General features: G+C 49.7%; 1 long non-coding RNA gene across 1 annotated transcript; it reads right to left on the minus strand.

Annotated features, from left to right (window-relative positions):
• Positions 1-9195: 9195 nt before the first annotated feature.
• Positions 9196-12443, minus strand: LOC143266998 (uncharacterized). The gene is made up of 3 exons (XR_013041874.1): positions 12044-12443; positions 11403-11610; positions 9196-9996 (listed from the first exon to the last, which is right to left on the minus strand). It is a non-coding gene; the product is annotated as an uncharacterized LOC143266998 (long non-coding RNA).
• Positions 12444-15099: the final 2656 nt, after the last annotated feature.

Genomic DNA, 15099 nt, shown 5'->3' on the forward strand with positions numbered 1-15099 from the left:
ACATGCTGTGTAGACCAGGTTGGCCTTGGACTGGCAGCAATCCTGCCTCTGCCTCCCCAGTGTTGAGTGATAGGTCATACCCAGCAGAAGCTTGAAGCTACAGGAAGACTAGAAGCAGCTGGACACCCTCAGTGAACACGTCAGAGAGGAATGTGCCATCGGGAGCCAAAGGAGGAGAGAGGCGCAGTGCATGGCGGCCGGCTCCAGCTCCGAGGAACTGTGTGGGGTCATCCTAGGCAAGACAGTTGGCAAATGCTAATGATGAGTTCCAGGGCAAAGCCTGGCTGCTTTTTTGCTACTCGTGGTAACATGTAAGAAGAAAACAATACATCTGGAAAGAACTGTTAAATAAAAAGCAAGCGGTGGGAGAGGTGAGGGAAGAGGCAGGATGGCTCAGGGGGTAAGGTGCTTGCCTCGGAAGCCTGAGGACCTGAATAAAACATAGAACCCACTTAAAAGTTAGAGAACACACACACACACACACACACTCTAATAATTTTTTTTTCTTAAGTAAGCTAGGAGTGGTGACTTATGCTTGTAATCCCAGCACTTGGGAGTTGCCGGCAGAAGAATTAGAATCTTCTAGGCAAGCCTGAGCTACATAAGACCACGTTGTGGAGGCTGGTGAGATGGCACCTACCACCAAGGCTGATGATCTGACTACAATTCATAGGATCCACACGGGGGGAGAAACGAGTGACTCCCCATTTGTCCTCTGACTGCCGGACTTGTACCACCGCGGTCAGGAGTACACACACATTCAAACTAGAGCATGAGAGTGCACACATACACACATACACACACACACACACACACACACACACACACTAAAATAAAACAGAGCTGCTTGGGCGTGGTGGTTAATTCCAGCACTTTGGAAACAGAGGCAGGTTGATCTTTGTGAATTTGAAACCAGCCTAGGCTATAAAGCCCCAGGACAGCCAGGGCTACATAAAGAGACCCTATCTCTAAGTGAAATCAAACAGAGCTGGAGAGATGGCTCCGAGGTTGAGAGCACTTGCTGCTCTCGCAGAGGACCTGAGCTCAATTCCCAGCACCCGCATGGCGGCTCACAACCATCTGTAACACCAGTCCCAGGGCATAACCCTTTCTGTCTTACACACACACACACACACACACACACACACACACACACACACACACGCACACACACACGCAGGCAAAACATTCACACACATAAAATGAATAAATTTCAAAATAATAAAAGACTGTTGCAAAAATCCAAAATAGGCCAGGACTTGATGGTCTGGAAAATTCCCCGCCTAGCCAGACTATAAACAGTGTTTTATTTATTTATTTATTTATTTATTTATTTATTTAGACAGAATCTTACTATATGGCCCTGGCTGGCCTGGAACTTGATATATACACAGACCAGACTGGCCATGAACTCAGAGACCCGCATGCCTCCCCGCTACCAAGGCCAGGATTAAAGTGTGTACCACCACACCCAATCCAAAAGATCCCTCCCCTTCCCACTTTGGTTTTTCAAGACAGGGTTTCTCTGTGTAGCGTTGGCTGTCCTGGAACTTGCTCTGTAGACCAGGCTGACCTGAAATTCAGAAAGATCCACCTGCCTCTGCCTCCCGAGTGCTGAGATTAAAGGTGTGCTCCACCACACCCAGCTCCCAAAAGATGTTTTTAAAGGGGGAAATAAAAATAGAAATGAAAAGAAAGACACTGAAGTTCAGGAATGGTGTTGAACATGGTAGCCAATGCCTGTAGTCCCAGCTCTTGGGAGGCTGAGGCAGGAGATGGGCAAGTTCAAGGCCAGCCTGAGCAACTTGGGAAACCCTGTGTCTAAAGCTGAAAGTGGGTCCACAGCTTGAGGGTGTGCTGACTTAGTGCCCGGGGATCTGGTTCAATCCTCGGCACTCAGAAAATTGAAATTAAATTACAAAAATTATGAAAGTGGAGGTAAGAGGGTTAAGGTTTCAGGGTGATTCTCGGCACCATACTGCATCTCAGGCCAGCCTGAGTCAATCCCCTCACAGTTCTGGTGAGACTGTGCTAGAGCTGCCTGTCTGTACACTGTGAGAAGTGCTCCCTGCCACTCCTCCCCTCCCTGGCACTTGGCTGGCAGCCTTTGCTACTGCTTGGCTGGTAGAAGCCTCCACCGACCTTCACCTTCATGAGGTGTTCCCTTTGTGCGCATGTCTGTACCCAGACTGCCCTGGTTATGATGGACCAAGGGCCCACCCGTTTCCCGGTTGAGTTGATTGGTTTGTTGGGGAGCACCCCCCCACCCATTTTGCCTACTTTTTATTTTGAGATAGATTCTTGCTCAACTGCCCTGACCAGCCTCAAATTCAATAATAGCCTAGGCAGGTCTTGAACTTTCAAGTATCCTGTCTTCCCTTCCCAAACTTTTTTCTTTAACTTCGTGAAATCAGAGAGTATTATTCCTCATGGGCCCACACTAGAGGAATCCACATGATTCACAGACAACATTTCGGACTTTTCTTTCCATTTTATTTTATTGTGCTTGTGTGTTTAACCTCCATGTCTGTCTGTGCACTCTATGCATGCAGTACTGGAGGAGGCCAGAAGAGGCCATCAAATTCCCAGGGGTTGGAGTTACAGTTGTGAGGTACCATGGAGGTGCTGGGAATCGAACTTGGTTCCTCTGGAAGAGCAGCCAGCATAGCACTCTTGACCAGCCATCCCTTGGCCACCACCTCTCATTTTTTTTTTTTTTTTGAGCTAATATTCACATGAGATTTAAGGTTTGCAATCTGTACTGTAAGTGAATGAGGCAGTGCCTGGGAGGCCCCTGAGGGTTCTGAAGGCATCTTCCTGTACTTAGTAGTACTGCCTCAGTTCGCAGCGAGCGTGAGAAGCTGCTGGTAGTGTCCAGAATAGAAAGGCAGGCCCTAGCCATAGTAAACACTACCACTTGGCAGCCACTGGCGTCCAACTATAGTATTGGTGATGTCTTTGAGAAACTATATGCAATTTATGGGTAGTTCCAGCGAGATGGGTCAGTACATAGGATTCTGGACTAGGTCCTGTTATCCATGTAAGCTGATATACGTTCTTTGTAGAACGGCTCAGCGGTAGAGCACTGGCAGTATGTATGGCCAGGTCTAAATTTTATCCCTACTGTGGGGTGGAGGGGGCAGCTTCTGAATGTCAGTGGTTCCCAGTAGAAAGAACAGCTGACCGTGTTCATCCGTGTTCCTGAGGCCAGAGTTGCCCATCACTGAGTTCAGTTCTACAAAGTCACACGGGCCCAACAGCACTTCAAGGTTTGGGGAGGAATGTATCCAGGCTTGAACTTGAGCAAGAACAGGACACAAGCGGTACAGGTACGTTCTACAGGCACAAGGCCCGGACCCCACGTCCTCCATCCTCCACCGTTGCCCTGGCGCCCATAGGGAGGCAACCGTCCCTCGAGAGCCTAGTTCACAGATGCGTTGCCTCGGTGGATACAAGCTGAGAACAGACCAGGACTGCAGCATTGTCCCACTCTGGTCACCCCCTGAGTAACACGGGTGATGGCCAGTCCTCCCAGCAGGCAAAGCTTCGGCAGGGCCCCGGAACATCTGGGACTTTCTGGGAAAAGAAGAGTGGGGGCTGGGAGGGCGTGGAGTCTCAGAGCCATGCACTATGGGAAATGGCCTAACTGGTGGCCATGAACTTGGAAGTTTCAGTGTTTCAAGACAGGGTTTCTCTTACAACCCCTGACTGTCCTAAAACTCACTCTGTAGACCAGGCTAAACTCAGAGGTCTGCCTGCCTCTGCCTCCTGAGTATTGGGATTAGCTTTTCTTTATTAGCTAACATACGTTTATTTACATTTTGTGTGTGTGTGTGTGTGTGTGTGTGTGTGTGTGTGTGTGTAAGGGTGTGCATGTCCCACAGTGTGTGTACTGAGGTCAGAGGAAATTTTGGAAGTGGTCCTCTGCTTCCACCATGTGGGGCCCAGGGATCAAACTCAGATCGTCAAGCCTGACGGTAGATAGGCACCTTTAGCACCAAGCTATCCCACCAGCCCCTCTATTTGCTTTTTAGGTTTTGCTAAATTGCCCAGGGTAGTCTTGAATCCCCCTGTCTCACACTCCCAAGTAGCTGGGATACAGGTCTGTGCCTCAAGGTCAGGCTTTGTTGCTAGTTTTTTGAGACACAGGTTATCTCCAGGTAACCCAGGCTGCCCTAGAACTTCCTGTGGCCTGGAACTTATGGTCCTCCTTTGGGATTCAATATAGTGAGTATTGGCTTTACGGGCATACATGCTACACCCACCTACTGTCCACTTTATAAGCACATTAATTCATGAGTTTCCTTTCTGTGACTATGAAAGTTCATGTCAGGCTGATGTAACTCAGTGACAGAGTGCTTGCCTAACCTGTTTAAGGCAAACTATTCACGGATGACTTGTAGACCAGTGGTTCTCAGCCTTTTTAATGCTGCGACCCTTTAATACAGTTCTTCATGTTGTGGTGACCCCCAACCATAAAATTATTTTTGTTGCAACTTCATAACTGTAATTTTGCTGCTGTTAAGAATTGTAAATGTCTGTTTCCAGTGGCCTTAGGCGACCCCAAGAGTTGAGAACCACTGGTGTGGACAGAGGTTAGTTCCAGGGCATCTGTGACTATCCAGAATGTATTGCAATATTTTGAGGGAGTCGTGTGCCATGTTTTGAAAATCAGAGCTCATGCAACCTTTGCGTGGTGGAACGTGTCATTCGGGGTAATTGGAATCTATGTTCCCAGGCCACGGTGCCACAGTCATTTAGATCGGACTCAGAGGGAACTTTTTTATTCCACTGAAGTGGAGTTGGTATTTTTATGTGAACAAAGGTGATTATGGGGCCAGCAAGATGGCTTGGGGTGGGGGGTAAAGGAGCTTGTCATGGAAGCCTGGTGACCTGTGTTCAGTCACCTGAACACTGGTGAAGTTGAAAGGCAAGAACTAAGTTGTCCCTTGACCTTAACCCAGGCACCATGGCACATGCTCCCTACCCCCACATCAGAGAGAGAGAGAGAGAGAGAGAGAGAGAGAGAGAGAGAGAGAGAGAGAGAGAGAGAGAGAGAGAGCACAAAAAAATAAAATAATTTTTTTTTTGAGATAGAGTCTCCCTATATAGTCCTGGCTGTCCTGGAGCGCACTACATAAACTAGGCTGGCCTCAAACTCACAGACTCACCTGCCTTCAAGCTTGTTCTGTCGGTTGTAGCCAGCCTTTACTCAGATTCACAAGGGTAGCTGGCATTTCCAATGCTCAGCCATTGGTCTCCTGGGCTCAAGTGCCCAGCTCTCTCCTTGACCTGGGCTGGGGTCAGAGGAACGTGGATCACAAAGAGATGGAAAAAGCCACCACCTTTGAAAAGGCCCGTGTTCTTTCACTCAAGATGGTGGGTGTGAGTTTGAAGAGACCCAAACATGTCCCATCTTAGCAACATGCATTAATTCTGTTCGCTCTTTGCTTTGGCGACCTTCACAGAAAGATGTGGCCCCCTGAGGGCGATCGAGGTAAATAGAGGACTCCTAATTTGTAACTAGCTAATGTTTGAAGTTCTAATTTCGGAGCTTTCCAGAGAGAGCACTATTTTGTGGTCTGAGATTGTCTGGGATGTTATTTGTTAAGCCCAGCCACACTGCTCACTCTGGCCTGCTTACATTCCTGCTCTGGAAAAGTCGACAGTTCCAGGCCTGTGGGCTGGCATTTTCCCAGGCCCTCCGCAGGGCGTTCCTCTCAGAGCTGGCCCGCAGTGGTGAGTGCCCTCTCACCTGGGCCCGCTGTGCTCGGGAGACCAGCTTATGCTGTGGAATCAGTGCACCAGTCAGCTACACAGCAGCTCGCTGATCTGATTTTCGGAAACTCACAACTGAGGAAGGCAGAGAAGTAATGTCCACGAGTTGGTGTTCCTGTTCGGTATTCCTGACCCCTCAGAGCAGCCTCCTTCCTTACTGGCCAATCTCTCCTTCCTTTTCTTCTGGCCCCGTTCGGGGCTCGATCAAGGGACGTGTCCAGCAGAATCACCTGCGGTACTTGCTGCCTCCTCCTACCGCCCCAGCCCTACCCCCAACAAATGCCTCTGCCTGTCTGGAGTCCATGCCACCCCAGTGTCTCCTCCCTGCTCTGGTGTGCCTAGGAGTGAGCCTCACTCCTGTGTTCTAGACTAGGAGGAGGATGAGGAGGACTGACCCCAGGAGACACTTCTCTACTATTCTTGCACACACTAAGAAATGTTGTATATCCACAGCCTTCCTTTACTTTTTATTTTGAAAATACTCTCACTGAGTTGCCCAGGCTGCCCTCGAACTTTTGGTCCGACTGCCTCAGCTTCCCAAGTAGGTAGGATTACAGGCTCATGCCACCAGGCCAGGATACCAATATTTTTTAGACCAGACCAGCTTTAGGACAAAGCCCTGGTTTCAGGACAGCCAGCGCCAAGGCTGCATTCCTCAGGAAGTCACTCCTCGCTTATCATTTCGCTTTCATGTTGGTATCTCTCTTGTTCTGCTCTCAAAATAACATAAAAAAAAAAAAAAAAAAAAAAAAAAAACCCTCTTGTCTGCTCATCTGCGAAAGGGACTGATCCAGAATGAGAGGAAATGGTTCCCAACACCTTTTTAGCGGCTAGTCATCATCCCGTAATTGCATGTTGAACGCAACACCTTCTCTCCCAAGTTGGGTTTTGCCTTGCGCTAAGACACTGGATTCCTCTGAGCACCCTGTGCCAGATGGCAGGAACCAGCAAGTCTGGAAAGTACTTTCTCTGCCCATGAGTAAGCCTCACACAGTCAGGAAGCAAATGTTCACATTCGCCAGGCTATGCATCTGGAGCCATCCAGGCTATGATGGAGAGTTACGTGGAAACTGCCTCTCCTCCCGTCACCGGGACAAATAGAGCAACTAGACCACCCTGGTTTCTATCCGGCTGTGCCAAGGCCAGAACTCCCATTGTCTCACCAGCACCTTTGAAGTCTTTCCACCTGGCACCGTTTCCTCCCCTGCCCCCTCAGAAAGCCATCTCAAGGTGTTAGGAAATGACCGCGTCTTGTTAGGGGTTCTTTCTATTGCTGTGATGAAACACCATGACCAAAGAGCAAGTTGGGGAAGACAGGGTTTATTCGGCCCACACTTCCACACTGCTGTTCATCACTGAGGGAAGTCAGGACAGGAACTCAAACAGGGCAGGCCCCCAGAGGCAGGAGCTGATGCAGAGGCCGTGGAGGGAGCTGCTCACTGGCTTGCTCTTCATGGCTTGCCCAGCCTGCTTCCTTATAGAACCCAGGACCACCAGCCCAGAGGTGGCCCCACCCATCAATCACTAAGTAAGAAAATGCCTCCCAGGCATGCCTACAACCCAGTCTTATGGAGGCATCTTGTTAATTAAGGTTCCTTCCTCTCAGATGTCTCTAGCTGGTGTCCAATGGCCAGAAAACCAGGCAGCACCAACCATGTACTGAAAGAACAGCAGCCTGAGAACCGGCCTTCCATCCTGCGTCTCAGCCAACCTTTCCGGATCCACACCCAGCTCAAGTGCTAGATGATTCTCTGCCAAGCAGAGATGGTCCCTCCTCTGCCACCCCACACTCTATGTGTAATTGTCACAGGTTTGTGCAAATTGTCTGTTTTGAGATAGGGTCTTATGTAGTCCAGGTTGGCCTTGAACTCCTGACCCTCCTGTCTCTGCCTCCCAAGTGCTGGGATTAAAATGTATGCTCCACCATGGCCAGTTGGGCTATTCCAATCCTAATCCCACCCATTATAACTAGTGGCAGACTCCTTTGTTCCCTAGTCCTGTGAGCTCCTTGGAGGAAGAAAATTGTCTCCACGGTCTCCTCAGTCTAGCCATAGCATGTGACAGCAGGTATGCAAATGAGTATTTAAGGAGGCTCCAAGGGCGGTGGCGCACACCTTTAATCCCAGCACTCAGGAGGCAGAGCCAGGTGGATCTCTGTGAGTTCAAGGCCGGTCTGGTCTGCAAAGTGAGTTCCAGGACAGCCAGGGTTGTTATATAGAGAAACCTTTTATTAAAAATAAATAAACAGCCAGGGGGTGGTGGCGCACGCCTTTAATCCCAGCACTTGGGAGGCAGAGCCAGGCGGATCTCTGTGAGTTCGAGGCCAGCTTGGACTACCAAGTGAGTTCCAGGAAAAGGCGCAAAGCTACACAGAGAAACCCTGCCTCGAAAAGCAAAAAACAAACAAAAAAACAAATAAATAAATAAACAATCAAAAAAGCCAAAACAAACAAACACAAAAAAAAGGAGGCTCTCCAAATGGGCTAGGCAAGTTATCTCTATTTATCTCTGTTTTGGTTTCTTGGAATGAGGTCTTACAATATGGGCCGGAACTTAATCTATATAGACCAGATTAGCCTGGAACTTGTAGCAATCAACCCGCCTCAGACTCCCAAGTGAAGTAAGTTCTTTTGAAGATCTCTTCCTTACTCAAGAGTCCATGATGAAACCAGGAGGGCTGGCCCGTGCCTGTTAGCCTGAGCTGCAAGACTAAGACTTGCCTGTCTCAAAAAAAAAAAAAAAAGATAATAGCAAAAAAGGCTCTGTGATGGTCCCCCGTCATACGTCACACTTCGTGACTGGGCTGTCGTGCCTGAGAGATGCTCATGAGAGACCTAGGATTCTTAAGGCCTCAAACCAAGCTTGCTTGACCCAAGTGCCCCAACCTAGCAGCTCTTACTTGTCAGGACTTAAAGAAATTACCTCTGGGCATCATGACCAGAAAGAACTTAGAAGTTAAATGCACGCTCTTCCCTCTGTGGGCATGGATCAGACACCTAAAGGCACTTTGGGATCTGCCACACTGTGCCCCCCCCCCATGTGGCATTTCTCTGCTGGCTGAGAAGACACAGGCAGCGGCCGGGGCCGTGGCTCAGTGGGCAGCGTGCTTGTCTGGCGCACACTAAGCCCTCAACTTTATTTTTTTTCCTTTTTGAGACAGGGTCTCACTGTGTAGCCCTAGCTGCCTGCCTCTGCCTCCCGAGGGCTGGATCAAAGGTGTGTGCCACCACTGCCCAGCCACCATGCCCATCTTAAGTTCTCAATTTTAAAAAAGCCGAGTGGGGGGAGGGGGAGCTAGGCCTGGTGGCACACTCCTTTAATCCCAGCATTCAGGAGACAGAGGCGGGTAGAGTTCTGAGTTCAGGCCAGCCTGATCTACAGAGCCAGTTCTAGGACAGCCAGGGCTACACAAAGAAACCCTGTTTGTCTTTTTTTTTTTTTTTTTAAAGGTGTGTGTATGGGATTTAGTATCTATTTTATGTCTATGGATGGATTACCTGTGAGTACCTGTGTGTATGTCTGTACACCATGTACATGCCTAGTGCCCTTGGAGTTCAACAAAGGGCATCAGATGCCCTGGGACTGGGGTTGCAAATGGTCGTGAACCACTATGTGGGTGCTGGGAAACGAACCCGGGTCATCTGTAGGACCTATAAGAACAAGACTCACTCTTAACCACTGAGCCTTCTCTCCAGCCTCTTCGTCCTTGATTTAATCTTGGTATAAATCTGTACAAATCTGAATGTAGTGCTCATGCCTATAATTCCATCAGTGGAGGCAGAGAAACTGAGCTTAAGGTCATCTTTGGCTACACAGAGTTTGAGGCCAGCATGGCCCATGTGAGACTCTAACCCTCCACCCCCGTGCCCCAAAATAGATCATGCAAAGAATTAAGTGTGACCAACAGTTCAGTCGGTCTCACGTGTTTGGAGGAAGACCCAAGTCCTCCTCTGGTACCTCCACTTCTCTCTGGGTCACCCTAAGAACCCTAGGGTTTGCAGCTAGCCACAGCAGGAGCAAGTGGCCTTCCCTTGTGGCGCTGTTTGGGGCCGAGCAGTCATCTCGAAAGAGCTACTTTTGATGTGGGCCACTGAAGCGGAGACTCCTCCTTGGTGTGGTTTGAAGCACCGCCACCGTGTGTTTGGAGAATGGCTGAATTAGCCCTCCGTAAAGACTGGAAATGAAGCCATGTCTAAATATAACCGTGGAAGGCGCGTGCTGTGGAGACAAGAGCAAGATGGCAATTCCAGGCCTGCAGGGTGGACTCACTTTGCCAAGGGAAACAGAGCGGCCACACCCTGCTTGGCAAAAGCCAGAGCCGCCCGCCCGCCCGTGCTGGAGAAGAGTTCTGGAAAGGACCCTGTCGCAGACAGTACCTGCAGCCTACACCACACACACACACACACACACACACACACACACACACACACACACAGCACTCGGCAAGAGAAATAACTGGGCCTGTGGGGCAGTGTAAGAGCCATCAGAGGGTCAATAAGGAAGTTCCTCAGGCTGGGGGTGTGGTTCAGTGGTTGAGAGCATGTACTGCTCTTGTAGAGGGCCTGGGTTCGGTTCCCGGCACCCACAGCAGATAACTCACAGCTGCCTCTAACTTCAGCCTTATAGTAATCCAGTGTCTCTGGGGTCCCCAGGCATTTGTACATGCCCATTATTAACTTTTTTTAATCTTTTTTTAAAATATTTTTTAAGGTTTATTTATTTATTATGCATACAGAAGAGGGCGCCAGATCTCATTACAGATGGTTGTGAGCCACCACGTGGGTGCTTGGAATTGAACTCAGGACCTCTGGAAGAGCAGTCGGTGCTCTTAACCTCTGAGCCATCTCTTCAGCCCCAATTTTTTTTTTTTTTTAATCTTAAAACATGAAAGAAGGGATGAAAGAAACTCACCTATATGCATGAGACAGTAGTGGGGAAATCTCGTTCATCCTCTCATCTCTGTCTTCCAGCTCTGGGCATTTTGAATTGAATTGAATTAATTAATTTTATGTTTATGTGCGTGGGGGTGGTTACATGTGATGGCACATGCATGTGGAGATCAGAGGACAACTTCCAGGAGTCGGTTCTCTCCTCCCATCATGTGGGCACCTTTACATGCTAAGCCATCTCACAGGCCTCCGTTAGGCATTTTTATTTTATTTTATTTTATTTTATTTTAATTTTTTTGGAGCTGAGGATTGAACCCAGAGCCTTGTGCTTGCTAGGCAAGCGCTCTACCACTGAGCTAAATCCCCAACCCCTTTATTTTATTTTTTAAGGTAGAGGAAAACGCAGGCTGTAAAGTCAGGGGGTAGGACTCTTGTAAGCTGTTATAGAGAGACGTAAAGAGGTCAATGATGGGACTAAGGACTCAGTTGCTAACATGTACTTGCCTAACATGAACAAAGCCTAACATGTTCAAACCCCAGCATCCCATAAATTGGGCATGGTGTTACTTATAATTCCAGCATTCAAAGTCATCTTCGACTACATAGGGAGTTTGAAGCCAGCCCGGACTACAGGAGACCCTGTCTCAAAAAAAAAAAAAATAAATAAAATAAAATAAAAAAAAAATAAAATAAAATAAAATAAAGGCTCTGTTGCTTACACGAGAGCACACTCACCTGCTTGGAGACCCTCATAAATGTGGCACAGATGAATGACCCTCAGGACACTAAGGGAATCACAGGAGCCTCCCAAGCATGGACCGTACAGCAGTTCTGAGGTCTGGGAGAAGGGCCCCAGAGGAGCAGGGTCACATCAGGTCTCTAGGCTTTCCTGCCTCTAGATGCCACAGAAGGTGCCATTGTGTGTATGTCCGGAGCTGCCAGGCTGCAAATGTCAAGCAAGGTTGTGCAGGTGACTTGGGGTGCCAGTGGGTGAACAGGCCCAAGAAGACGGTTTTTATTAGGAACCCTTCATTTTCCAGACTTTTTTTTTTTTTTTTTTTTTTTCTAATTTAGTCTTGGCAAAGGTCTGGATGTCCTTAGCCTCAGAGCAATTCTGATTTAGAATGAGGTGGGCTGTGGAGAGTTGAGAAAGCAGACCACACCGTAGACAAAGGCGGGGACTCTAGTCCCACCAAGTCGTTCACTACAGTAGCGACTCTATGGGCCTCAGTTTCCCCATCAGCGAGATGCAAAGAGTTGGTTGAGCCCTAGGCTCTGTACACTCCTGGACGCAGGGTGACAGAGGCCAATCATTCCACGACCCTCTTGAGATGGGAGAATGATAGGCCAGCCTCCAGGAACCCTCTAGAACCGACCCAGTTCGGTGGAGAGGGCCGCAGCTGTCCCAGCCCTTGCGCCCGCTGACTTTTGGGATCCCCTTCATTGCCAGCTCTTAGTTGACTGTGTGTCGGGAGAGAGTCGTAATGCAGATCCAACAGCAAGTTCTCGAATTCATACACAGACCTCTGCGGTGGGGACCCGGGGGGCTCAGGTCCTGGTCCCCGCCCCGTCCGGCCCCAAGCGCCCGGCGCCCTGGCGGACCCCTGAGGGCGTCGGGCCCCGACGCGCCAGGCAGGGACGTGGCGCCTTCCGAGGCGTGGCCGGGGCTGGGCGGAGGCCGCTGCCCCGAGGAACGAGGGTCCCCGGCCACGGATCTAGGTCCCTTCCCGGCTCTCGCCGGCGCCCAGGGACCGCAGCGGGAACGCCCTGGGCGCCGCGGCGAACGCAGCGAAGCCGGGGCCATGGCAACCCCGGCGCGCACCGCCCGGTCCCCGCGCCACCCCCGCGTCTGCCGCTGTCTCGGCGGCGGAGCCCTGCGTCGCGGCTGCTGATTGTTCAGCGCCGAGACTGGCTGGCTCTGCTCAATTTCCAGACGCCTCCGTGGTCCTGGGGGAGGAGAGGAGGAATCTGTGCTTTAGGAAAAGCCAGGCACAATAACCCGGCTATTCTTGAGATGCTCTTTAACCCCGCTGGCCTGCAAGCATGGCAGGGCAGCCCCATTTCACAGACGGCAAAGTCGAGGGCTCACAGCAGCGGGTCCCAGGAAGCCCTCTACCCTCAGACGGATAGATTCCAATCCTCCACATGGCTGTACCCTCTGGGGAGGGGAGGGCAGGCTTCAAGGGTCTCTGACCCCTGTTGGAGCAGACAGAAGAGGCAGGGGATCCCCTTCTGGACTCCTGTTAGGAAAGACTCCACCGCCCCTGCCCAGGCTTCTCCTCATCTCCTCAGAGTGCAGGGCTTGTCAACATACACTGGGCACATGGTAGTGGTAGTGGTGGCCGGTGTCCATAGCTGACAGTAGGACCCGAGTCTCAGTTTCCCCTTTCACCCCACCAGAACTGGAAGCTATGGACCAGATTTCCCGTTTTCTCCTTAAAAAGTCCAATTAGGGGCTATTTGAGTGTTTCAGAGTGTGTACTTGAGCCCCTTCTCTCCTTGGGGGCCCTTTGGTTTTGTTTTTGGTGCTTACACATCCCAAGCAGGTAGTGTATCTCTGAGCTATACCCTGGTGTCCTTCCCCTGCCTTGGGTCTCAATTTCCCTATCGGTTTAGGGACTAAATTAACCCCCACGCTGCCTCCCAACACCGCTGTTCTGAGACACTCACATTCACAAACTTTCTCTGCAGGCCTAAGCAAGGAGTTCTCTTTTCTTTTCGCCTCACCGTCGAAAGTGGGCTCACCCCCCCAGCGCTGCGCACCCAGTGTACTCAATAAAAGATTTGGGGGGCGGGGGCTCAGCGTGTAAAGGCCATCGCCACCAAACCTAATGGCCCGAGCTCAAGTCCCCAGACCCAATGGTCGTGGGAAGAGAACTGACTCCCACAGATTGTCCTTGACCTCCACACGAGACATGTATCTACTGTGTGTGCACACACAAGGGAAGATATGGCGGCTGGGGAGAAACCTCCGTTTGGAATGAGTGTGAGGCCCCAAACCTATATTAAAAAAGACATGCATGATGGCATATGCTTGTGTGCTGTTTTCTTTTTTTAAAAACGCATTTCTAAGTTGTCTTTTATGTACATGTGTGTGTGTGCATGAGTGTGTGTAGACACACCATGCAAAAGCTTGAGAGGTCAGAGGACATGTTCCATCCCCTCGAGCTGGAATTACAGGCAGTTGTGAGCCACCGTGTGGCTATTAGGAATGAAATCCAGGTCCTCTGCAAGAGCAATCAAGTGTTCTTAACCACTGGGCAGTTCCAAACCCCCTCTTTGTTTTTTGTTTGTTTTGTTTTTTAGACAAGGTCTCACTATAGAGCCCTGCTAGCCTAAATTTGCTGAACTGACTCACACCTCACAGAGATCTGCCCCCCTTTGCTTCCAGAGTGCTAGGATTAAAGGCCTGCACCACTATGCCCAGCTACCATGAGTAATCCCTGCACTGGGGAGGTGGAGACAGTTGAATCCCTGGGCCATGCTGGCTTATTGGCTTATGAGACTGCCTAACATTCTTTTTTGTTTGTTTTGGTGCTTCAAGGCAGGATTTATTTATCTCTGTAGCTCTGGTTGTAAACCAGGCTGGCCTCGAACTCAGAGATCTGCCTGCCTCTGCCTCCCAAGTTCAAGGATTAAATGTGTGAACCACCACTGCTTGGCTACCAAGCTTTTTTTTTTTTTTTAATAATTTTTTTTTTAATGTGCATTGGTGTTTTGTCTGCATGTATGTCTGTGTGATGGTATCAGGTCCCCTGGAACTGGAGTTACAGACAGTTATGAGCTGCCATGTGGGTGCTGAGAATTGAACTCGGTTCTCTGGAGGAGCAGTCAGTGCTCTTAACCACTGAGCCATCTCTCCAGCCCCCCAGCCTAGCATTCTTAGTGGGCTCCAGGCCAGTGGGAGAACCTGTACAAAAGACAAATAAGGGACTGGAGAGACCGCTCAGGGTTAAGAGCTCCTGTTGGTCTTGCAGAGGACCTGGGTTTGGTTCCCAGCACCCACGCAGCAGCTCACAACCATCTCTTCCTCCAGTTCCAGGAGATTCGAAGCTATCTTCTGACCTCATGGTACAGATACATACTTGCAAGGAAAACTCATATGCATAAAATAAAATAAACATAATCTAAAAAACAATAGATAAATAAATACGCTGGGCGGTGGTGGCGCACGCCTTTAATCCCAGCACTCAGGAGGCAGAGCCAGGCGGATCCCTGTTGAGTTCGAGGGCAGCCTGGGCTACCAAGTGAGTTCCAGGAAAGGTGCAAAGCTACACAGAGAAACCCTGTCTCGAAAAAAACAAAAACCTAAATAAATAAATAAATAAATAAATAAATAAGAAAAATGGTGGACACCTGAGAACCACCACCAGAGACTGTCCTTTGGTCTATGTGTGCAGTGTGACCATGAACCTGCACCCACATGTGCAAC

The sequence above is a fragment of the Peromyscus maniculatus genome, chromosome 8 (genome assembly GCF_049852395.1).
Source record: "Peromyscus maniculatus bairdii isolate BWxNUB_F1_BW_parent chromosome 8, HU_Pman_BW_mat_3.1, whole genome shotgun sequence".
NCBI lineage: Eukaryota > Metazoa > Chordata > Mammalia > Rodentia > Cricetidae > Peromyscus > Peromyscus maniculatus.